Below are 27,713 nucleotides of genomic sequence, written 5' to 3' on the forward strand. Positions count from 1 at the left end.
ATGAATCAAATATGCACTTTTATTCATTTACAATAAACTCATAAAGTACATCAATTTGATTGAAGCTAAGAGCATACAAAACTGTCTAACAAGACCATCAGAAACCCTATCTAGTTAAAATTCAGCTAAAAATTCCTTCATTTGCCTATTTATCAAACATATATTCTACTCTGGACTTTCTTATAGGTCAAAATGTTCATACGTCAAATTACCTTAATCCGAATACATTTGAGTTAATCAAACCCTACCAACTTGTCCAAGATCCTCAAAAACCCTACCTAATTAAATTTTAACTCAAATTTCCCTCATTTGCCCCTTCATTAAATAAAGATTCTATTACGAGCTTTCTTCTTATAAGTCAAAATGCTCGTACATAAGATTCCCTTAATCCAAACACATTTGAACCAATCAAACTGACCAAATAATCTAGGACCCACATAAACTTTACCTAGTTAAATTTTAACTCTGATTTTTCTTATCTGCCCCTATTAGACAAAGGGTCCATTTTGTGCTTTCTTGTAGGTCAGAATGATTATACCTCAGATTTTCCTAATCTAAACATGTTTGAACCAATCAAACCCTACCAACTCATCTAGGTTTAGCTCAAATTTCCCTCATCTACCCTTCCATTAGACAAAGATTTCATTTTGGACTTTTCTGTAAGTAAGATTCCCATAACCTAAACACATTTAAATCAATCAAACCCCGACAAATTGTCCAAGACCATCAGAAACCTTACCCAGTTAAATTTTAGCTCAAAATTCCCTTATATGCTCATCCATTAGGCTAAGATTTTGTTTTAGCGTTTTTCACGGATTGGATTACTTATACCTTAGATTCCCGTAGTCAAGCATATTGGACCCATTAGAATCTTTCATTGGACCCAAACACTCAAAAACCCCATCCTATCAACTTTTACCCAAAAATACCCCTTTGTGCCCCTTAACTGAAAAATTCAATGTCAAGTAATTTTATTGGTCTGAATCCTTGAGACCTCTTTCCACCCTTAGGCCTATCTCCACCCTTCACTTATTATCCTAAAAATTCTCCCCTTTTAACGGAAATCTCAATTTGACCCCTATTTATCTCCAAAATGATTGAAATACCCCCATAAATTTACCAAAATGCCCCTATAAACCCTAATGTAAATTGGGCTTAAGTCTCTCATTCAAACTAATTAAATATTGTTCATTGCCATCCTCTGATTTCCATTGATTGAGAACTAGCAGTGGTGCCCCTCTTCCTTCTATTCTCCCCCAGATTTCTCTCCTCTCTCTCTCTCTCTCTCTCTCGTTCTCCTCTTTCTCTCCTATTTATTCTTCTCCTTCTCTTCCTCCTTCCCTCATTTTTATTCTTCTACTTCCTTCCTTTCCCTTATCTTCATCACCCCTTGTTTCATTAAAGTTCCATTGAACTAAGGGTATACTTGTGAATTGCTCAATTGAAACATGTTTACCATAACTGATGTTGAACATCTATCCATTTCTTTTTGCTCACTATTAAGTCTTTGAATCCCCAAGCATAGTGGGGAGAAAAGAAAGTCTTCATAATTCATCAAACATATCTATCTTTATCGCAACAAGTTCCTTGTCATCTGGATACACCTCCCTCATTCCATCAAGTCCTTCATTCATAGCAATCATTATGATTTCTAGATCTTAAATTGAGATAAAAATTTGAAGGTACTGATGCCTTGATAATAGTTGAAGTTGTTTTCTAGTTAATGACTGCCTCTCTCCCCATTTCATTGGTGTGTAGGTGGGGGAGAGATAAGGAAACAATAGGGGCCTACTCGAAAGACAGTGGATGGCTCCTAGGAAGGAGGAGAAAGGAAAGAAGTTATAAGGGAAGCTTGAGGTCTCAATCTGGCAAGGCTTACGTAAGGGTTGAGCAAGTCTGAGGTGAGAAGGCTTTGGACCTCCTCTATTTATAGAGAAAGTCTCCTAACAAAATAAGGAGTCACATAGTTGAAAAGGGAACTTTTCCAAAAGTGGAAAAGTTTGTTATTCAGTTAGATTTGGGATAGAAGGTCCATGAATAGAGTTTTGACATGTGTGACTGTGAGGATACCAAGATTTTGGTTCTCGTCCTTTTCCTCGGGGTCTGCACGCTTAGCTACAACCATTCTTCTAAAAGCCTTTCATGCCTTGGTTGTTTTGATTGAATTGTCAATGCACTGGTTCATGGTCATAGTTTCTTTTGTATGTTACATAACTACACTATTGCACTCGAGTAATGTGTTATTGTTGATCTATGCGAATACATTGTTGCATAATTTTGTTTTGAGACAATAGTACATTGTGTTTCATTGCATGTGTTCCTATTTTCTATGGTTTAAGGTTTAGGGCTTACGAGTATGATGTGAGTGCGCTGTGGGTCTATTTTCATTGCAAGTGTGCCTATTTTCATCATAGTCTCATAGTCTCTATAGGGTCTAACTCCATGTACTTATAGAAAGCATTTCATTTATAAGTAAAGTGTGTTTCTACCCTAAATGGGTCTAGTTATTTCGTGATTTACCCAATGTAAGGTAGTCCCCTGCTTATTAGCAATCGTACTTTTGTCAATAAGCATATGTGGTGAAAGAATTAGTGTTGGGTCACTATATTAAATTATGCTATAGTAGGAATGTTTCAACTTTCAATCTAAATGGTTAAGTGTTGTATACATGTGTTTATAATGGCTATGTATTTAGATGTGAAGTTTCGTTTAATGTTGTTACACGTGTGGAGGTGTGATTGACGCATTGAAGTGACCGCCATTGGTGTAAAGTATATGATTAATTGTCCTAGTGGCATGCATCAATCATATTCTTATAAATTGCCTGATAGATAATGATAGGTTTCATACGAATTAAAGGGAAAATGTTGAAAATTGGAAACCCTATTGAGTCATTTTTCCTAAATGAACCCCATTGTGCCATGTGTCCACATTAATCGAGAGCACACTTTTGTCAGTTGTTATTTATTTCCTAGTAATGTATCATTCCATGACACTTAGAAGTATGTTTGGCCTAATCCCTTCCAAAGGGGTATGTAGAGTAGTCAATCTCTTGGGTTTGACTTCTTCAATCAATAAAACACCAGTTTTTTCAATCTTTTTTTCTGCTATCTCCTTTGGTCTAAAATTCATGATTGAACAAAAAGTCATATTGGGTGTTGTTAACTTTAGAAGAAGAAGATGATGATTCCATTTTTTAAGAAAGTTTAATAATTAAAACCTAAGACAATTATGGATTTATAATGAGTCAAAGTTGAAAAAAGAGGATAATCCAATGAATAAAAGCTTTGATACCCACCCCTACCCATCATATTGAAAATTTCAAACAACCCTGAGTATGAATCTTTATCTTTTTTGTAGGAGCACCCAAATATCCTAAATTGGGGTAGCATTGACCATTTAAGCATGTGTTATGGAGGACTCCCCCTTGAGCTAGCACAGAGTGTAGGCATTATCATAACCTAGTACTCTACTAATAGATAAAGGAAAGGACTAGAGGCCATCTTCAGCCACCTTATTTCCCAATTAACCTTATTATCTCTGATAATCCACTAATGAACCTAGTTGAGTTGTTCCATAGATACATTTTCTTTGATGAACTAGCTAAATTCCTGGGATGCACTTTAGAGGGCCAAAGAAAAAAAGAAAAAAGAAAACTGAGACAATTTAGTATGGAAGATGACTAAGAAAAATAAAAAAAATTGGAAAGCTTCAATGAAGGAGGCAACCAAGGAAAACCAAACTAGGGAAGTTGGGATAATAGGAAAAGCAATATTTATAATAGAAGGTCGAAAGAGAGAAATAATGAAGTGGAAATTGGGGTAGGCAATATGATTCAATCATTCAAGAATCTATTGAGTTGAGCATTTGTCTTATGATTTTCCAAACCGATTTACATATCATCATTTAATGAAGTCCTCTCTAATCAATGAAGGAACACCGTTCATGTTAAAAGATGTGAAGAACATGAAAAGAAAAACAGAAATAGAGAAGATAGAAAAAAATATGATGATGAAGCACAAATAATAGCCCTGCATAAAGGTCAAGCATCCAGTTTCCTATTGAAAATAGGTTTTTTTTCTGAGCCATTTTATCCTTCATCTCAGACTCCCTATCCTACATGTTTCATCCCATTCACTAGGTCATCATGGATCCTTCAGAAGTTAATAATTCAGCACTGGATAGACCTAGTTGGCTAGCAATGAGGAATCCAATTTTGAACTTTCTCCAACCAAGCACAATATTTTTCATCAACATATTAGGGCAATCCCTTAAGATTCGGGTATTTCCCAAAGTGAACCTTTGATTGACACTTGCATTTCCGATGCACATGCCTATGCAATTGCTAGGGTTTTAATTATCTTTTTTTTTCTTTTGTGTATAAGGAAAACTACTTTGGTCTCTTGCTAGGGTGCAACGTCCCATTGGACACAACTACTCAATTCTGAATTGGTATTAGTGGCATCCCCTATTTTGATCCTGTGGCCTCCCAAAAGTTGTACAACAAAAAGTTCCAGTCTCCTTTCTCTTTGAAGTTACAGAAAAAAGCAATGATATGTTTTTAATCCCCAAAATTTACTCTTGGTGGAGGGGGGCCACCATAAATTTTGTTAATAAAATCAATAAAAGGCCCAGGAGGGGGGACATAAAAACCTTACCCACCTTGAAAAAAACTATACAATAGGCACTTAGCTCATAACTATAAAAACTGTCTGAATGCCTCCATAATAAAAATCCTAATGAAAACGAGGATAAGACATAAGAGAGACTAAAGATGTCATCCCTGATGTGTTTCTTAACGTATGAAGAGAAGTCAATGAGAGACAAGAAAGTAGAATCATGTTGCAGCTCCTAAGCCATTTTTCTCAAAGAATCTGCCACTTGATTTGATTGATGGTACAGTAAACAGTAACTATCTAAATTGCCTCTAACAAGTACCAAATCGACCAAGGGGGATGAGTTACCATTTATGCTATCAACCAAAACTTGGGAATCTGAAAACACTAAAAACTCCGTACTTCGAAGCTCAAAGGTTGCAAATAGCCCATCTAAAAGGGCTCGACGTTCTGCCACCATATTTGTGGTTTCTCCATAGAACATAGAGAAAAAAAACCTTACACCATTTTGGGAGTCACGAATCCACCTGTTGTCTCCAGAGTACCTAGGTTTTCCATGACAAGAACCATTAACCTAAAGGATCCAAGTGCAGAGACAGTTGCATAGGGAAGACGGATGCCCCTGAAGCTGTTTTTCATGGATATATGAGAAGTCCAAATATGATTCCAACAGTTATTCTCCATCCCTCTAGCTCTTACATTTTGCCAAACCTTCTTTGTCGTAAATACACCATTAGCCACATGCTTCCAAACAACTTTGTCCTCATTATTAGATAAGAGGATACTAGATGAAGTAATTTCCTCCACTTCATCAAGCTACCATGAAGATTTAAAAACCCATGAGAAGCCATATTAATAAATAATAGAAAACCAACAAAATTAAAAAGTGGACCATCACCAATCTTGGTATTGTTAGAAAGTGTATCCCCTTAGCTCCAATCAGATTGATGTACATAAGCATTTATTTGTAAATTAATAAAGTACACTATTGTTTCATGTTAATATTGGTATGTTTCTGTGTATTACCCCTTCAAATGGACACTTAAGAGACTCGTATTACTTTAGAATGTTCCCAGCCATTGGATAGGCTTGGAGAGTTTATCCTAACAAGGTTAACACTAGTGTGCTACTAAGGAGTTGAAGTAGCTTGTTTCAGTTGCTAGGGTTAGACCTCAAGCATAGCTAGTGGATGTTTATTAGAAGCATTAAACTGTGACCAATTTCTAGTTATGCCTTAGACCTTGGAGATAGATGAGCAAAACTAAAAAGTTACACATAACTCTAGACTTGATTATGGTACTATACTAGGTGTTAGACTGGGTTGTCTTTGATATGCCAATTAGTGAGATTCATTAAGGATCAAATACCTAGGTATGTTGGGCTAGTCTAAGAATTCACTTGAGTGGGTGATCATAGTGATAGGATAGGCCCTTTTGTCAAACAAAGTGAATATCAGGGTGTAAACTCTTTCCAATGGAAACCTAAACTATCGGCATTGGACTTCACCTATGTTTGAAATCTGGTTTTGCAAAAGTATTTATATGTTATATACACTACTATTTTATGAAAAAGGTTTGAAAAATATTTTAATCCCGAGATCCACCCAAGCTAGGAGTGTGGCACTGCACCTTGCAACCAAGGGAGAGGTCCGTCCATATTGGGTAGTGTTTTGATCATTATAGGACGATAGATTAAGTGTAAGAGATAATTATAGGATTGATTACCTGATGGACTTTGTCTTAAATGAGTTCATTATCTTTGGTTCTTCATAGGGTGGCTAAATCCAATGATCATTTAAGGGTAAATGTTGAGCCCAAATTGGATCAATGAAGATCAGGTCAAGGGTTCACTGCCTTAAGTAGTGAATTCGGCCTAACCTCTTTCAGGGGTTGGACCAAACCCATGTGGTCTTGTGTAAGATCATTGTTGAGTAACATGCCATACAATATCAGGCCTAAAATGGTCATGCAACACCTTGGGTCATGAGCCTTTGAAGTAAATGAGCCTAAGGCCCAAAATTAATAAGATTAATTAAACTGTCACATAACAACTTACTATGGATCGAATCTGGGTTTGGTATTGGGTATGGAGCATCTATCCTTTTAAGAACATAAGGTTTATCTCTTAATAGAGGTCATATCCAAATCAGCTTTGCATAATCTCCTAATTAGATTAGGAGAGTGCTCCATAAGAAGATAAAAGATAAGAGGGCGAAGTAGGCTAGAAGTATTCACATTCTTGCTCTCTCTTTTTCTCTCGTCTTTCAAGAAATCCTAATTCGACCTAGGCTTTCAAGAACTAATTTTGATAAAGTTTTTCTTCAAGTTTTTTCAAGAAAAACATTGAGGAAGTTCAGGCTCACTCACCCCATTCGATCCAAGGAAGTTGGATAGTAGTTTTAGAGAAAACAGTATTGCTGAACTGGTGGCTTCAACTATACACTGTGCCATCTTCAGTAGAGGCTGGTTTTAGGATTGATTTAGGCATGGATTTCCACCTTAGGATCTACACTTGTGGTATTCACATAAGGCATAATTTTCCCTTTTGATTTGATTTTAAATTTAGTTCGGTTCAATGCAAGATCAATAAAAAAAATACAATTTTCAAAACACTGGGAAATCGGTTCTCAAAAGGGTTAGAAAAAATTTTGAAATTTCACCCAACCATCTAACATGGTTTGGCCATTCATAAGATGGATTCTAACCTTTCCAATAGGTATCAAACCAAAAGGATATTTCACCTTTTCCTAATAGCCACATAGAATTATCAAGCACAAAATAAGCAAACTTTAGGTTTTTGTTCCAAGTTCTAGAGATGGAATAAGATCCTTCCAATAACGCTTGATGGAAATTATAAAAACATTTAGTATGGAAAAACCAAACCCATAATGAATTTCCAGGAATTGCACTCCATAGAGTCTTTACACAAAGAGTAGTATCAATATCAAACACTCTCCAAATATTAAGAACCTATTCAGCAAATGGTTTACAAATAATGTCCCAAGCCACCCAATGGTATCTTGAGATGTCACAATCACCCCATAGAAAATCAGAAAACATTTTATCAATCCTCTAAAGAACTTTCCTTGGAGTAGCCACTATTGGAAGAGTGTGTAATGGGATGCTAGAGAGGACCCTTTGGATGAGGGTTAACTTACCCCAAAATGAAAGGAACTTTCCTTTCCACCCTACTACTTTTCTACAAAATTTTCTCAAGATATCATCAAGCATGTCACTATTATATTTGCCTTTGCAAGTCGGAACATCCAAGTAAGTGAAAGGGAGAGATTTCCATGTAAAGTCTATGTATCTTTCAATAATACCAATACGAAAAGAAGAATCATGTTTTGAAACATAGAAACCATTTTTTATTCCTAACAAAATTGACTCAGAGCTTCCTCATATTGTTTGAGAAACTCCATTACCTGGGTCAGAGATTTTTTTCCCATATAGTGAAAATTATAGTGTCATCCACATAAAGAGAGTAAGAAACACTACAGCAGCCCTATGCAAGTGAATATTTCAAATTGAGTTATTGGCCATCAAATCATTAAAACCTTTGCTTAAAAACTTCCTTGGCTAATATAAATATATATGGGGAAAGATGACCCCCTTGTCTAAGCTGCCATGAAGATTTAAAGAACCCATGAGAAAACATATTAATAAATTATAGAAAACCAACAAAATTAAAAAGTGGACCATCACCAATCTTGGTATTTTTAGAAAGTGTATCCCCTTAACTCCAATCAGATTGATGTAAATAAGCATTTATTTGTAAATGAATAAAGTAGATTATCGTTTCATGCTAATATTGATATATTTCTGTGTATCACCTCTTAAACTGAACACTTAAGAGATTCGTGTTACTTTAGAATGTTCTCAGCCATTGGATATATTTGGGGAGTTTATGCTAACAAGGCTAACACTAGTGTGTTGCTAAGGAGTTGGAGTAGTTTGTCTCAGTTGCTAAGGTTAGACCCCAAGCACAGCTAGTGGGTGTTTATTAGAAGCACTGAACCCGGACCAATTTCTAGTTATGCCCTGGACCTTGGAGATAGATGAGCAAAACTAAAAAGTTACACATAACCCTAGACTTGATTATGGTACTACACTAGGTGTTGGATTGGGTTGTCTTTGATATGCCAACCAATGAGATTATTAAGGATCAAATACCTAGGTATGTTGAGATAGTCTAAGAATTCACCTGAGTGGGTGATCATAGTGATAGGATAGGCCCCTTTGTCAAACAAAGTGAATATCAGGGTGTAAACTCTTTTTGATGGAAACTTAAACTGCTGGCATTGGATTTCACATTTTTCCAAATAAATTTTCTTTTAACTAATTCACATAATTGTATTTACTTATTAAGGGTTGTCGCTTCCGATTGTCAAGTTATTTCACTTAGATTAGCAATTGTTTTTACCTCTATTTCCAAATAAATTTTCTTTTATCTAATTCACATAATTGTCTTTACTTATTAAGGGTTGTCACTTCCAAACTATAGAATGTTTTCCCTTTATGTCACTAAATAATTTTTTTGCAACATTCCATTGACTCTTATTTGGCTCTAGTATTGTTTAGGGAGTCCTCATTATTAGGATTATGCTTGTGCTTCTTTTGAACTCCCATGTAGGCCCTACATATTAAAAATGGAAGAGTGGTGCTAGCTCCTTCTCTTTTCCATCCAAGTCTTATGCAGACTGGTTTATCCAATACCTTGGGATTAGAGCCACTATTGATTAAGATGATTTTGAAAATAATTCTTAGAGTCTCATTACCTCCAATTCTTTAAAATGATGGGTGATGACTCCAAGTCAACCCAAGTGAGTTGTTTCTCGATGCTCACAACTGTCATTCTATTTGTAAAGATGTCTCAGTCTACCACTTCTTCATCTTCATCCATTGTTCATGATGTTCATCCTTATAGAATGCACACATTAGAGGAATTTTAATTTAATGTGTGTGGACCTCGAATACCTACATAACCGTATCATTTCTTTGGAGAAGAAGTAGATAGCAACAACATTTTGTTCACCATTACTAGTAAGTTTAGGTAGTGACTATCACTATGATTCAATTTCTAGGAATTCCATGATTTATTTTTATGACATTTTTGGGAAGGATATTATATACCATTGCCTAGAATTTGATGGAGAGGAATACAACAAATATGTAAACTGGATTGTTAGTAGCCTGATTTTTTGTAAATTCATTGGGAAAATAGGGTTATTAGTGACTATAGACTATTTTAGGGGAATGGACAGGAAGAGGGGGAAGAGTACATGGAACCCCTTTTATCCCATTGGAGTCCAATGACACACACTTTTCTGGATTCCTTCAAAGAATTCGGTATCTCCCTGGAGGATGTGTCATCACTACTTGCATTGAATTCTAGAGGGGCATATACTCCAGCACAATTAGCTAATGTTGAGTGCCTTCCCCAAGAGTTGGTTCTGCTATGAGATTAGTGCATTCAGATTGTCATTGTCAAACACTGGTGTGCGGAAAAAGGTCCCTCTACACAAATGGGCTAAGTTCTAGTTCAATATATATAAAGGACAACACATTAGGGGAAATGGGGGGCAGAGACATCTTATCACATTTATTCTTTACTTGTCCTGTTTCCTATTCCTCAGGAAGCCTGACTTTAGTGTAAGGGACACACTTCTGCCCATGGAAATTCTAGCAATGGTTGGGTATAAGCTATGTTATCTTTCTATGTCTCTTGGTTACCTTTATGACCAATTTGATGAGACCATATTCAAATATTGGACCCTAATGCTAAGAAAGTGAACTCCTACATCTATGTAAAGTTCATCTTCATGTGGTTTACAGAGAGATTCCTATTTGCTTCATTGGTTCCACACTAAGTGAAACCTTTTACCTTGACCACATGGAACCCCTTTTATCCCATTGGAGTCCAATGACACATACTTTTCTGGGTTCCTTCAAAGAATTCGGTATCTCCCTGGAGGATGTGTCATCACTACTTGCATTGAATTCTAGAGGGGCATATACTCCAGCACAGTTAGCTAATGTTGAGTGCCTTCCCCAAGAGTTGGTTCTGCTATGAGATTAGTGCATTCAGATTGTCATTGTCAAACACTGGTGTGCGGAAAAAGGTTCCTCTACACAAATGGGCTAAGTTCTAGTTCAATATATATAAAGGACAACACATTAGGGGAAATGGGGGGCAGAGACATCTTATCACATTTATTCTTTACTTGTCCTGTTTCCTATTCCTCAGGAAGCCTGACTTTAGTGTAAGGGACACACTTCTGCCCATGGAAATTCTAGCAATAGTTGGGTATAAGCTATGTTATCTTTCTATGTCTCTTGGTTACCTTTATGACCAATTTGATGAGACCATATTCAAATATTGGACCCTAATGCTAAGAAAGTGAACTCCTACATCTATGTAAAGTTCATCTTCATGTGGTTTACAGAGAGATTCCTATTTGCTTCATTGGTTCCACACTAAGTGAAACCTTTTACCTTGACTATTGCTGGTGATGAAGAAGGGGAGATAAGATAGTGGAATTCCTACTGTGCCATAGTAGTTGTTTGATAAACTATGACATAATGAAGGAGTTTAAGAGGAAAATAGTGGAAGATTTCATTTGCACTATAGACTCTTTTCTCTAATATCATTTAGGGTCTCTAGTCTGTTGCAATCTGTTTGATCTATTTCGTTTATAATAAAGATCATCCCCATTATATATTCTACCCATGCACTCTGATATTGTCTATATTTTAGCAGAAACATTACCTCTTTTCTATATACTAGGGAGTATGGAGTTCATTTTGTCCCTTAATAAATTGAGGTCCTATATGCCCATAGTGTGATGGAAAGTTTATCTACTAGTCTCATTGGTATCCACCTACTGTCTTACATAGCTTTTTCATTAAAGTTTTATTTGTGGCTTTTGCTTGACCATTCCCTTATGGACAGTAAGTTGTCAAAGTACCTAACCATGTGTTGTATTGTTCCAAGAGGTCTCTAACACCTTCATTATTAATAGATAGGGTATTGCCAGTTAGAATCCTCATGGGTATTTTGAATTTGTGGATAATGTGTTGATATAGAATGTTTGCTACATTCATCGTTTCCATTCCTTTCAAAGGGATGGCTTCAACCCATTTTTTGAAATAATCAATGGTGACTATGATGAAATAGTCAACAGGATGAGTTTATTTTTTCGATGAGATCTAGCCCCCAAGTGTGGAAGGACCATGGTATGATTATTGGGTGGAATTCATTAGCTGGTTGGTGAATTCTTTGACCATGAATTTGATAGATTTGACATTTCTTCACATGTTTGTCCATGTCATCAAGCATGGTAGGCCAATAACCCTAGATGTAAGACATGGTCACATACGATAGTTTGACCCCGATGTGTTATTGGCTCTTGGCTATGGGTGGCCTCTAGGATTCATTGAATCTCATCACCTATTATGCACTTCAAGGGTTTACCATTAAGAGATCTAGGAAATAGCAAACCATGTTGTATGTAAAACCTTTTACTTTGAATAATAGCATTTTCCTTGTTATCTTGTTTGTTGGTAAGGCGCCTGTTGTTAAATATGCAATATATGAGTTCCTCCAATAATTGATACCATAGGAGAATTTTATTATTTTGCAGAGAGGAAGCGGAAACTTTAACCTTTTGAATTATGGGATTTCTCTAATCTTCTTTCTCAATATTTTCTTGTGTTTCTACCTAGTGTGAAAGTCTCTTAATGGATGATTCCCATTGCCTCTAAAATCATCAAAATAACTCACTTAATATTTCAATCCCAACCAAGTCTTTTTTTCATTGGTATAAGCCATAAGCTAGATTTAAACCTAATATTTCAATCCAAACCTCTAATCAAAGATTTGTATTTTCTATCACATTTAGGATATTAAAAAATGCTTGCCCACCAAATTTCATCTGAAAATTCTCTTGTTTGAACCACCATCAAGCTAAGGTTCAGTTTTAACAAAATTTATTTGTTACAACATATCAAGCCATAAATCTCCCCTATACAAGCCTAACTTGACTAGTCAAACCTCACCACCATGTATAGAGACCCAAAATTCCCTAGTATGTTAAATTTTATGTCTTAATTCACCCATTTAACCGTTAAATTAAAAACAATAATAATTCTGTTTTGATGCACTAGATTAAATCACCAGATTATCTATCCAAACCTATGACCTCAAGAGAGTGAGGGCTGATGTCAACCCATCCCTTAAACCCCATTGGCCCACTAGACAAATTAAGATGAACTAAATAGACTAAAAGAACCCAAAAACCCCAAAATAACCCTTCTTTGAACATGGGAAGTGAAATAAGAGCCATTATGACCACTTTAAACTTACATTTTTTCCACTAAGAGGTCAAATTTCATAGACAAGTCTAAAAATAACACCATTAGCCATGAGCTAGAAAATTCATTGAAATTTGGGATTGTTTGATTAAATCCTAAAAAATCCTCTAAAAAAACACATAGATTAAGTTTCTTGAGCCTTCTTGAATGTTTAGGCTTTTCTAAAACCCAAGTTTATGATTGGTCAAGTTCCTTTCTCTAGAAGTAGACACCCAAGTCAATTCTAGAAAAAGGAGAGAGCCTAGAAGCTTTCCCAGTCCTTGTAAAGGGTCTATTTATAAGAAATGTCCATGTCTTTAAGCCTTAAATTTCAAAACCCATCCAACTATGTTTCAGATTTTGTATTTAGAACAGCTCTCTAAACCTTTGACATTCCTTGATTTTTCTTGACCTTAGAACGTCAACTAGAAGCACTCCACTAGCTTAAGAGTTTGTCTAAACACCGTTTCAACTTGGTTCAATTGCTTGAAAACCCTTGCCAATGTCACATATAAGAAGAAATCCTCTTACTCTATCTTTTAGCTCATCAATTTTGTATTTTGGTTCTATGTTGTTTGAAGTCCCAAAAACTTAGGGAATTTTAATTCCCAACTTCTACATTGGGATAGAAAGGCAAAGAGGTGAGGGTTTTAGGGAAAATAATACCTAAGGCCCGATATCATCTTCTCAAGCCAATTTCAAGAGAAGTTGGAAGCATTTTAAACAAGATTTTATGAATGCTTAGCAAACTTTCTACTAGTTTTTTTTTTTGTTGGAAATTAAGCCTAAAAAACTTCCATATTGGGTTTCTATAAAATTTTGGAGAGAGTGATGCTTAATATCTTCCCTCTCCCAATTCATCTAAATCCAAAATCTTTTGGTTAAATGCCTTTCTCATGGAAAATGGAAACAAAACCATTTCTTTCACAGCTGAAATGAGAGCCCATTTCCTCTAAAAAATTGGGTGGTGACTTCTTGTTTTAAGCCAGTCATGAGCTTCCTAAAGGTCACAGCTAGTAACTCTACTAGGAAAAATGTTTAAGACCTTAATCAAGAGTTGCTTAGGCTCAATTATTTTACATGTGTTGTTTATGATTAAGGTTAAGCTTAAGAAGTTAAAAGATTTTTGGTTTTGCAATTTTAATTCAAACCCTAGGTATCCTACCAAAATCTTATCTAGTGCAGTGCACCTAGCACTCAGTATACTTAGTACTCATTACACCTTAGGCATGCAATACAACACACCTAACACTCATCCCACCTTAGGTATAAAATTCAATGCACTTAGCACTTAGCGCAATGTAGAGTACACCTAGTGCAATGCACCTAACATTCTTTGCACCTTAGGTATATAGCGCAATGCACCTTAGGCTAGTGGCTATAATCCCCCATTTCTCTTGGTTTATATATTTTGATTTAATATTGCATGCTTAAAACACTCATAATAACACACATTTTCATGAAGAACTAGTTGTAGAACACTTGATTATCCATTAGAGGAGGGATAGTAGGTGATTCCACTGGACTTCAGTCTTTTTTGGGCTCCACTAAAACCCTCAAACTGGCCACCAATCAAAGAAGTCCATTTGTTTGTGGGTGGAGGTTTGAAGATTGGCAGCCTTGTTGACACCTTTAAGTCTAGTACCTCACCTTCCTACCTCATGCATTATACCTAGAATACCCATATATAGAAGCCTTAAATGAAGGTATGATATAAGAAAATTAGTGTGGCTAAGCTTAGGACACTAAGAGTGTTATACCATGTGATTACTATCTTCAAAAGTAGAGTTAAAATAATATCCAAAGCCTCTTAATCCATTCAAAACTGTCAAAGTCTTATAAAATAGATTTAAGTTTTAATTCCAAATGAGTTTTTAAACAAGCTTTCAATTCTTTAAAAACAAAAGGAGAGGAAAAAAAGCTCCTTATTCTAAAAGACATCAAATACATTTAAGAACCTCGTCTAGGAATCATCAAATCTAAATGTTATATCAAAACAATGAACCAACATAAGGTCGATATTATATCAAATCTCTCACATAGGATATCATTAACAAATCATCAAAGATCAATGTCTCTCCAAAGACACCATAAAGATTCTAAAGTTCATTAAGTAACATTTTCAGAACCAAAATTATAGTCTCTTCTAGAGACTCAAGATTCATCTCCTAGGACAACATACAAGTAGACTTTGTACATATTCTCAGAGTGGAGAACATAATAACGAACTCTCTAGGCAACTTTGCATGTAATTACCATAATGATTTTTTATTTCTCTCTAAAATAGATCTACTACCTTCTTATTGCAGTTGTTTATTCATTGATAGCCCTTACATTCCACATTTTAGATCAAGCTAACTTCTTTTGCAAAGTTAGATGGTTTCTATGAGCTACCTCTTTGCCTTGTAAAGCTTTTTTGGGGTAAGGTATTTATGTCCCCCCCCCCCCATTTAGGCCCTTTATTTTTTCTGAAATAACAAAATTTACTATGGCCACCCCTCCACCGGGAGTAAAATTTATGGCTTAAAAATGTAATTATCAAAAGTCATTAAAGAAACCACCTTTTGTTCACCGCCTCCTACTCAACTTAGAAGTGTTTAGTAAACAAACTTCTGATGATGGGATTAATCCACCCTCAATGTTGAAAAGCACTCTCTCATATTCCTTACCTAGACTAAGTAGATATCTTACTTTATGAGTTAACTTATCAGAAGTAGCATCAGAATACCACTTTGACCCACTCTATTCCTTTAAACTGTTGGAGTATCTACTAAGCATACATATGGTAAAGGGTCAAACTTTCCCTTGACCAATATCAAAAGGATACTTCATTCTTTGCCTATTTAGCTAGACCCAAGATAAGTAGTTGCATGAATCTATGAGTTAACTCTTGAGAAGTAGCACTAAAAGGCCATTTTGAATTTAGTACCTTTAAAACTATAATATGTCTAGTAGATATTCATATGGTCCAGGGATTAACACTCACTTGGCTAGTATCAAAAGACATTTCTATATTCCCTCATAAACCATCAAACTCAGACATCTTTCCTGTTCTTCTCCAATCCAAACTGAGTATATGCTTGACCCAATTAGTTTACTCCTGAGAAGCAACATCAAAATCATGTTGTTCCATCAGCCTAAGGGTGTCTAGTAAATAAACATGGTAAAGGGACTAATCACTCTTAACTAGTATATCATAAGACATTCCCTTTCATTCTTAACCTAGAACCACGATCCTCCTTGGAGCCAAAGGTCTTTTATCAAAAGTACTCCCCTCATTTTCTAAACTAAGATTTTGATACTAATTATTGCACCCACTAGTTGCTTAGGTTCCGGAGTTAACAAAAAAAAAAAAAAGGAATAGCTACACTAACTAACATTAAACTCTAATACATAATCTATGAAAAAAACATATTTCTAGAAATCATCCAATGTTAAAATTAATTGACACAACGGAAGCATAACAAAAACCCATCAATAATCAAATAAAATTATAGAAAATATCAATACATGTGAAAATTCCAAAATGATTAAGATGAGTTTACCAAATCATCAAAACTCCATTATAATAAATTGTCAAATAAACCTATTTTTCTTGTCAAATACCAAGATAAATTATTATATCTCAACTTGCATAAAGATACTGAGATATTAAAAATCTCAACAATTGATTAATGATGTAAAGAAACTTGTGTCAAACCTATGGGATTACATCAACTCTAACTCTTTACACCAAGTCTATTACCTTAATCTTTCCAGTTTATGTTTAACATCGACCCAATCTTGTCTAAGATCCAAGATCTAGTTAGCTGGTCCATACTAACCTCGTTATGTATAGGTGCATACTAGGGACAAGCCATTTTTGTCATGGTTTCTTGTTGTTTTTATCTGCACTTCATCATTTGCATGGGAATATTGCATGTCACTACATTTTGCATCACTAGATCCAGTCTCTAGGTTTCCCATACTCTTAAGATCTAGTTATAACAACCAACATTAGTCTCTAGGTTTCCCATACCCTCATAGAATCAACAAGATAGGCCCTTGTAGTAATCAACCATAAAACACTATGCTAATTTGTCCTCGCTAGAGTAAAACAAAGTAGCACAATACAAAATTGGTCAAATTAAATATAATAATGCAAATAGTTTAAATTTCCTTTAACCCTAAAAGACCCCTTTCAGGATCATAATGGAGCAAGTATCTCATCAGTTTTCAACTAAGCAAGATTTGTCTATTGTGCTCTACCAAGGTGAAGGAAGACATCAAGGGCATACAATCATTCTAGTCATAAGAGAATTTAATTCAATGCTTTGTGCCCTCGCCCTAACCTTGACTTTCTTAAAAATGTTAAAATCTTAAAATTCCACAAGTATCATAGATCTAACTGTACCAGAGTACACATCCTCTTTTATTGTACAAACACCTTTCAACTTGGATCTGATGAAAGATTGTTAGCCCATCTATTCTCCAAACCTAAAAGGAGTTGCTTTAGATTGGTAAACCCAACTCAACCTAGATACAAAGAAGACATGAAGAAAACTTGCATAACAATTTATCAAGATCTTTGATTTCCACTTATCACCAACATTGAGTGATCTAGAATGCCTTAATCAGGAACCAGATGAAAGCTTTACAAAGTATATGAAACAATGAAAAATTGTGTTTATCAAAATGAACCCTTTGTTAGAGGATGACGCGATTAAGATTTGTATCAAGTCACTTAGAGATGAAGAAAGGGTAAGGATCCATCATATGGATGGTTGAACCATGCTAGATGGCTGGGCGAATTTTCAAAAATTTCCTAATTCTTTTGGAATTGAATTCTCTAGGTTTTGAAAAACTACATTTTTAGGATTGGTATTACACTGAATTGGACTAGATTTGAAACCAACAAAAGAGGAAGATGTATACCTGATACGGATACCACAAAAGTAGATCTCAAGGTGGAAATTCATGCCCAAATCAGTCCTAAAACCAACCTCCACTAAAGATGGCGTGGTGTATTCCTGAAGCCTATTCAACAACACAGTTTTCAGTAAAACTGCAATCCAACTGCTTGGATCGAATTGGGGAAGGTGAGCATGAAATTCCTCTAGATTTTTCTTACAAAAATTAGAAGAAAACTAATCTCTATTAGTCTCAAATTAAGGTTTCTTAGGAGACAAAAAGAAAAAGAGAGAACAAAATAGAGAGGTGTTCTAGTCTAGTCTGCCTTCTTCTTCTTTTATATCTTTATGGAGCACTTCTCCTAATCAAATTAGGAGATTATCCAAATCTAATTTGGATATGGACTCTATTAAGTGATAAGCCTTATTCTCTTAAGACGATGGATGCTCCATACCTATTTCCAAACCCAGATTCGCCCCATGTCACATGACAACTTAAGTTGTCATGTGACAAATTAATTAATTATATTAATTATGGGCCTTAGATGCATCAGCTATAAGGCTCACAACCCAAGGGTATTGCATGGCCAACTTAGGCCTGATTTGTATGATGTGGGACCCCACAATGACCTTATATAAATCCACATGGGTTCAGCCCAGCCTCTATGAAAGAGCTTGGCTAAATTCACTACTAAATGCAGAAAACCCCTGAGCACATCACTATGGGCTCAAAATGGGTCCAACAATTACACTTAAATGATCATTGATTTCAGCCATCCTATAAAGACCCAAGGATAATGGGCTTAAGTAAGATAAAGCCCATAAGATAATTAGCCCTCTAATGATCTCTTACACTTAACCTCTAAGCCCATAATGATCAAACAGTACCTGACAGGGAAGGACCTCTCCCTTGCCTGCAAGGTGCAATGTCACACTCTCTACTCAGATGGATCTCAGTAATTAAAACCTTTTGCAACATTTTTCATAAAACATAATATATATATATATATATATATATATATATATATATATATTTTTTATAAAACCAAATCTCAAACACAGTCGAAATCTATTGTTAATAATTTAGGTTTCCATCAGAGAGAGTGTAAGCCTTATCATTCACTTTGTCCGACAAAGGGGTCAATCCTATTATTATGATCACCCACTCAGATGAATTCTCAGACTACCCCAACATACCCAGGTTTTGACCCTCAATGGATCTTATGATTGGCATATCAAAGACAACCCAATCCAACACATAATACAGTACCCTAATCAAGTCTAGAGGTTATGTGTAACTTTACAGTTTTTCCCATCAATCTCCAAGGTCCAGGGCATAATTGGAAAATGGTCAACGTTCAGTGTTTCAACCAAACACACATTGCATGTGCTTTGGGTCTAACCCTAGCAATTGAGACAAGTTGCCCCAACTTCTTTGGCAACACATCAATGTCAGCCTTTGCAGGATAAACTCCCCAAGTCTATCCAACGACTGAGAACATTTTAAACTAACACGAGTCTCATAAGTGTCTAGTTTAAGGGGTAATTTCACAGAAACATATCAATAATAACATGAAACAATAATGTACTTTTGTTCATTTACAATAAATGTATCTGTACATCAATCTGATTGGAGATAAGGTTATACACTGTCTAACAAGAGATCCCCTCTATTCTTTAATGATAAGACAAGCTTTCTGGGACTTTCATCAATTGCTAGAGCTTAGTGCTCACATCAAATGGGAAGTTAAACATGAGAAGATCCACCTAGAAGTTTTTAATCAAGTACCCACAAATCCAACATACAAGATCAAAGAACATTTTGTAGTTGCCACTATACATCAACCTTCCTCTTCAATATAGAAACATTGAACTCTAACTGATCATTTCAAAAGAAGAATTAAGAGGCAGTTCACTCCACTCCTTCCATAGTCTCAATTGTTTCCTTAGTTGATCAAGAATGGATGTTTAACACTTTTGTCACCAAAATTGGTTCCTAATCCTCTACTGAAGAGCTTCAAGTCAGATGAATATTGTGCATATCACCAAAGTCCTCCCTGATCAAGAAAGATGTATGACTCGTGGCATCAAAAGACATGAATAGCATTTATCAATCCATGTAGTTAAGGAAAGCAAAAAAAGAAAAAAAAAAGGTAAAAAACAACAAAGGCAAGAATGTGCTAAATGCCCTATATGTCCACTTAAGCTTCCAAAACCCATATCAAAATGAGCATTCAATCCTCTTATCCTTTAGTTCTAAGCCTTTTCCTAAGCCACAATTTGTCCTATCTAATAACATCTCCTTGATCTTTGAAAGATTAGCAAGTTGGCCAAGGATAGACCTTACTTTGCTAACAATGATGGAATCAAGTGTGATGGCCCATAAGAGCACCCCAAAGGTTGAGATCAAGGAAAAAGAAAAAAAAAACATAGAAGCTAGACCTAGAAGCACTAAACTAGGGGAAAAAGATGCATAAAAAGGTCTCTCAAGATAGAAAGTACGTTTCAAACTCGGGGTATGCATATCAAAGTATAAGCAATTTGATTCAATATACAAATCAATTGAAAGGCAATAGTTTTTTTTCTCAATAAGCCATCAAGATTCAATCTCAACATAGAAGGGGTAGCTCCTCCCACTCGAACATTTTCTAAAATGAATTTTTGGTTAACAATCTCTATTTCCAAGGCACATATCTCTTAATGCTATTAGTGTTCCAATTGTTAGATCTCACAATCCATTAAGGATAGGCGGGGTCCTTTTGAATGCCATTGTTCTATTGGCAGTCAACTTTGATTGTTCAATTAACCCTCATTCAACTAAATTAAAAAAAAATAATAATAAAAGACTTTAAGGATCAATCATATTTCACTTTAAGGCATCCAAATGCAAAGCACCATTTTTTCACACAAGTCATGGAAATTTGCTTGCCTCGAAAAATTCTTTCATACAAATTCATTAAAATTACTTTCATCTAAATACAAAATCATCAAAAATTATTTCATACACATTCATTAAAATTATTTTCATCCCAATACAGAATCATCTAAAATTCTTTACATTCAAATACAATTTACAAAATCAACCAAAATTCTTAAAACTACTTTCATCCAAATACAAAATTTTCCAAAATTCTTCTTATTGTTCAAGTCATTTTCATTAAGATACAAAATCACTTAAATATTAAATACAAAAGATGCAAAATCCTTCACTTCATACGAGTTGCCTACGGAATTGGTCCTAAAAGTTGAGTTAATTCTTATCCTTAATCAATCAAAAATCTTTTGCTTTGTGTGAACCGCCTCTAGGCATAATCCTAAAGTGTTAATCCTAAAATCAATAAAAAATCTTGTGTTTCACGCAAACTACCTCCGGGCATAATCCTAAAATCTTCATGCAAAAATCATTAATCAATTAAAACTCTTTCACTTTGTGCAAGCTGTCTTCAAGAATAATCATAAAATTAAAAAAAAAAAAAAAAAAAAAACCTTTCACTTTGTGTAAGCTTCCTGCGAGCAAACCACCTCCATGGATAATCCTAAAATCAATGAAAAAATCTTTCACTTCACGCAAACCACCTCCAGGTATAATTCTAAAATCTTTCCTTTCACACAAACTGCCTTTGGGCATAATCCTAAAATCAATAACAATTCTTTTACTTTGCATGAATTGCCTCTGGTCATAATCCTAGAGTCTTGATTCTAAAATCAGTAAAACATATTTTACTTCATGTGAGCTGTCTTTGATCATAACCTAAAAATCTTAATCCTAAAATTAATAAAAAAATCTTTCGCTTTGCACAAACAACCTCCGGGCATAATCCTAAAGTCTTCATCCTAAAATTAATAAATAATCTTTCACTTCATACGAGTTTCCCCCAAACAGCCCTCAAGCATAATCCTTAAATCAATAAAAATTATTTCACTTCGTTCAAGTTGCCTCCAGGCATAATTCAATTAATCAATAATCCTTCGCTCCATACAAGTCGCCACATGAAATTTGATCTCAGTGCGTGGCACAATGTCCAAAGAAATCGATAACTTTTGATTAGACCATTCTATGCTCAAATTATCCACAAAGAGTCCAAATCTTTATTGGGAGCATTACACAAAATACAACACTATGACACTTTACACTATACTGTTTTCATTGTCAGATTTGTCAAGGTTTTGATGTGCAATCTACACCCATTTAAAGGATTCTTTTTACCTATCAGGACGACAACAGGCGTTATATCAATCATAGGAGTTCTATCCAGTTTTCAAAATGGTTTTGTAAAATTATTTGATCATTTATTCAACATCAACATCTATTAAACATCAAAATCCATAAAAACCCAACATGCTTCATTTAATAACAAATTTTTGAACCTAATTAAAGTATCCATAAGCATCAAATCAATATATCAATCAACAATGCAAGCATCAATAAAAATAAAAATAAAATGAAAAAAATGTCAATTAATACTAGCTATTTTTAGGATGGTACCACTATCTTATTCACATGTTTATTTCACAGTTGCATTTGCCTTTAAATTTATAGGATTGTATGGTACCTTCCAATCAAAGGCATTGTACTACATCAATCTTACCTTTGGCTAAGATTCCAGTAGAAAAATTCATTTTCCATCTTCTTATCCCTCTTATAAATATTTGTATGCATTTTTTCTCTTTGTTATTCGACAGCTTGCTACCTCCAACAAAGAGGAGCAACAATCAAAATCCAATTTTTTCTTGGTCCCTTCACCCTACATTTTTATACCCTATTTTGAGACCCTAAAACTTAAAATATAACCAAACCAACCTAAGATAATGAAACTCAATTTCATGAATAAACTCTAAAGATCTACTACTCATTATACCAACCTCCTCTCTAATGGTTTTGATCTACACAATGTTAGAACACTGACTCCACGAAATCAAATTCAAAATAACCATTGCCTCAAGTATACTAAGATACGATCAGCCCCCAAATCTCACCTCAAATTTGTGATGATTAAGCTTAAAAATGTCAAGTTTTCATTTTGACCGCCTTGAATGAATGAAACCAGAAAACAGAATTCCCTTGTCAAGTTTTCATTTCACCTCAAATCTAAGATACAATTCACCTCAAATATGAATCTTCCACCTAGCTCCTCATCTTAATCTATATCCACATGTCAAATTTTAGCTTAAAATTTGCTTGTTTAATTATTCGATCATCAAAGATTCCAATTTGACATTTATGATTAAAACACATAAGAAGTGAAATCCTAAGCAACCAAACCCCTGTCATTAACTCCAAAATATTCAAAATAATTCATTTATCCAATTCTAGCCTTAACTCCATTTGCTTCCCAAACAAGTAAGATTCCATTTGAAGTCTTCTCATTGGTTGATGAGTCATAAGTTAAAACCTTGATTTAAACTAAATCATTCAATCCACACATCCAATCAAGGATTTATGCCTTACATCAAATTCAAGACATACAAAAATACTTACACACCAAATTCCATCCCAAGATTCACTCATTTGACCCATTATCATGATAAGGATCTATTTTAGCAAATCTTGATGATTGAAGCATACCAGTCATAGATCTTCATCATCCAAACCTCATTCGACTAATCAGACCTCACTATCATATATAGAGACCCAAAAAAACCCCTAGTACATCAAATTTCATGACTTAAATCACTCATTCGACCATTAAACAAGTAATATTTCATTTCAAGCCTCCTTATTGGTTGATGAGCCATAAGATAAAATATTAATCTAAACCAAATATTTCAATCCACATCTCTAATCAAAAGTTCATTTCTTTCATCAAGTTTAAGACATTTAAAAATGCTCAAGCATGCACATGTTGGTTGTAGTGTTTTATACATAGAGGCATGTGAATGCATAACATGCAATCTATCATTCTTCATAATGAGAGAGAATGTCTTATATACTAATGTTGATGAATCTTAGGAAATACTTGGCCAAGGTAGTATAATATATAGGAAGAGTTTCAAAAGTCACCATATGAGTTATCATCAATGCTAGCAGCTGATGAAAGTAGAATTTATCATACTTTTATCCTCAATTATTCTGTCCTTTTATACTGAATTAGCACTTAATTGGACTCATATTTCTGTTCAGGGCATGAAAAAAGCATCAGGAGCAAAGAAAGACAAATCGGATGATTTTTTACATTTTCGGCACCATTTAGTAATCTGGGCTAACTCGCGTATCCGAACTCCGATTGGGCCATTTCAAGACTCACTGGAAAGATAAGAGAAAAAGCCACAACTTTTATGTTTTGGGCTTTTGCAAAATCGGCATGCATCGAAATCAAATCTGGGCCCGAAGTCCCAGCAAATTCGTAGGAACGCCCAATCCGCAGTTGAAGCCAACTTGTAGAAAAGCCTGGCAGCAGCCCAATTCATAGAGGAGGTCTAATACGAAACCAAGAACAAGAAACTGAGAAGAGTCCTTCTAGATCTAAATTCTTGATATAATCTTAGAAAGATAAAAGGATTTAGTTCATTAGATAAAGAGATTAGAGTAGGATTAGAATAGGACTTTCTATTCTTGTAAGATAAACTTCAAGAGGAAATAGGAGACCACCCCCTCCCCTTAAGCTATATAAAGGAGGGGAAGGACCAGCTTTAGGATCACACAATCACTCAATCTCTGGAGGGAATCAAGAAGCAAGGAGCAATCAGTCAAGAAAGGATCAAGAATTCAAGAAACTTCAAGAAGAAGGTGGCGGCAATAAGAGGAAATCTCAGCACCATGGGCGAATTCAAGAATTCTTTCTTTCCCTTTGTTTGCTTTAATTCTTCTATCATGAACTGATTTGTTTCTTGCTAGGGCTGAGGAAAGCCTAATCATGTTAATGAATATATTTTTATCTTTATGATTTATCCAAGATTGTGATTTTCATATAGTCTATGAATTATTGTGCTTAATGCAATTAAAAGCATGGCCACCTCTTAATTGATTTGAGTTATGTGAATGAATCGAGAGAAGAATTCACATAATCGATTGAATAAATCATAGTGTGAATTGAATGGTATATAGAGATATATATACATGATTCATCTGAATTTAATGGTTTTCTTGGATTTAATGCACTCCCATCTTGAGAGATCTACTCGAGAGATCGAAGGGCTACTTGATGGGCGTAGGTTTAGTATATCTCGAGAGAGAATATTAAATAAAATTGAAAAGACCTCAGCTTATGGGAATGACAAATAATCTTGGTTAATCGAACCCATCAATATTCATTGCATTGGTTAGGTGGACCAAAAGCCCTAGTGATTCCATCCATTGCAGATTCGATTAGTGATCACCTTTGCTTTTATTTCTCTAGTTTTTATTTTCAGTAGATCTTGCTCAAGTCTGAAATTCGATTGTCCAGATAATTAGGAAAGACGATGGTTCTAATACTTATTTTTTTAAATCCCCGTGGGAACGATATTTTTATACTACTTGATAACTAGTGTACTTGCTAGGGTTATATATTTATAGCTATCAACAGCCAATATTTTGTTTGACCCTCTCCAAGATTCCACATCACCACACTTATCATCCAATCAGATTCCACCACTAGAAACAAAACTTTTAAACAATCAATAATACCAAATTTCATCCATAAATTCCTTGATTTCAACATTCATCCATTAAAGATTCCATTTCATTGAATTTAATAGTATGACACTTCTTGAGCCTAAAATCTATGATCCATATGTCTTTGTATGATCAAACCCTTCCAAAAGCTTCATAATTTAAATCCATGCCACTTCATCAAATTTCATCTCAAAACTCCCCCATTTACTTATCCATCAAACTGAGATTTTATTTTGAGCCTCTTTATTAGTTGTGTAAGAGCTAGCTGAATAAGGGTAGATTAGTCATTTTATTTATGTTAAGTTATGTGCTTATGTGGTAGTTTTAATAGAGAGTTCCTGTCCCATACTTAAGTGGGGGTAGTTTAGTCTTTGTACTACTAATTAGAGGCTAATCCATATTAGGGTCAATTGATAGGGTTTAGGCTATCATGTTTGACTATTCTCTTCTTCTTCTTCTTCTTCTGCTCTTCTCCTGGTTTGAACTACTGTAGCTATAGGACAAACATGGTATCAGAGTAGGATGTTGCTCTCTAAATCTCCTCCCCTGCTCCTCTCTATTTGTGACCTCATTTTTTTTTCTTCTTTCTAGGCTGAAAATGGAGAACACAAATTCGACCTAGGCCTGAGAACTCTTTAGTCTTGCTTCCTCTGCACAGAACTTGGCTATTTTTCAAGAAAAAAACAACTTCAATCCTTCTTCCTCTGCGTAGAACTTGGACTGATCAGAATCTAGAGAACTAGGTTGTTTGTAGCCTTGGTTCTTGGAAAAAGGTCCAAGATGTGTTTATAGTGGCCGAATGGTGTAAGGGTATGTTTGACCCTTTTATGTGGGTCTGTAGTTGTTTTGAAGCCTTTGTTGGTCACAAGTGACCTGAATTGAATGATAGGTTATTGCAGTGGTAGTAGTTGATGTTTTCTTTGGACTTGTAGTGCCCTCTAAAAAGGTCAAACAGATCTGTACCATGTATGACAGCTATGGTTGTGTGGTGGTGCTTGTGATGCTCAATCTCTATTGAGTAGCTTCAAGAGGGTTGTATGTGGTCAGTGAGTTGCTAAATTAATGTTAGTGTGATTCATGGTTTTGTGAAATCAATAGTGGTGTGAACAAGAACAAAAGTTATTTACCTATCAATTGTGTTTGGGGACGGCTGTAGTGTCTGGGACATCTGTGTGTTTGGGAACTGATTGATTGACTAGTTGTGAACAATGGTGATTGATTTTGACTAGTTGTGAGCCTATCATCTATGTTTGGGGACTGCTGTAGTGTCTAGAACATCAAACTCCTGACAGCAGTACTTAGTTGGCGGTTGGAAATTCAAATTAGAGGTAGCATTGGAAGAGCATCATAGCAGCAACTGGAGATGGTTGTAGTTATTAGAAATATAGTGTGGTGATTCCCTCTGACTATATGGTTATGCAGATGACTTCAATTAAACTTAATGGTGAGAACTATGTACCATGGGCCAAGTCAATGGAAGTTTTTCTCAAGGCAAAGAGGAAAGTGAAGCATGTGAAGGAAGATAAACCACCAATCGACTCTTCACGATTTGATGACTAGGACCAGGAAGATACCCAAATCATGACATGGTTATGGAATAGTATGGAACCCAAAATAAGTGCCAACTTTATGTTCATAAACACAACTAAGGACTTATTGGAACATGCCAAGAAGCTTTATTCTGGGCAGGATAATACTACAAGGGTATATCAGCTCTATTAGGAGTATTTCGATCTGTAACAAGGTAATAAAACCCTATAAGAGTATTATGCTAGTATGAAGAACCTCATAAATGAACTCTATGTCTATCTTTCCCTCACTCCAGATGTTAAGGTTCAGCAACAACAGAGGGAACAACTACATGTCACTAGGTTCTTAGTGGGGTTGAAATCAGAATATGAACCAGTTAGGGCCCAAATATTGGGAGGCTCTACTCTTCCTACACTTGAGAAAGTTTTTGCACGACTTGGTTGGATTTCTTTGGGACCTATAGAGAATCCCACACAGTCTGACAGATCGGCATTTGTGATAGCCAGAGGAGGTGGACGTGGTACTAGAGGAGGAGGACATGCCTCCCGAGGAGGTTGTGGTGGTTTCGTATTTGGCCATGGTGGTCGTGACTCAGGGGGAGGTCGTGGTAAAGGAAAAAGTAACAATACAAGGAAGTGTACCCATTGTGGTAGGGACAGACATTCGATGAATTTCTGTTATGATCTCCATGACCCTCCTTCTACATGGGCCAATCATGTAGTAGTTGGTGGGG

The sequence above is a fragment of the Nelumbo lutea genome, chromosome 8, assembly GCF_056320005.1.
Source record: "Nelumbo lutea isolate HS-2025 chromosome 8, American lotus-T2T, whole genome shotgun sequence".
In the NCBI taxonomy this organism is placed as follows: domain Eukaryota; kingdom Viridiplantae; phylum Streptophyta; class Magnoliopsida; order Proteales; family Nelumbonaceae; genus Nelumbo; species Nelumbo lutea.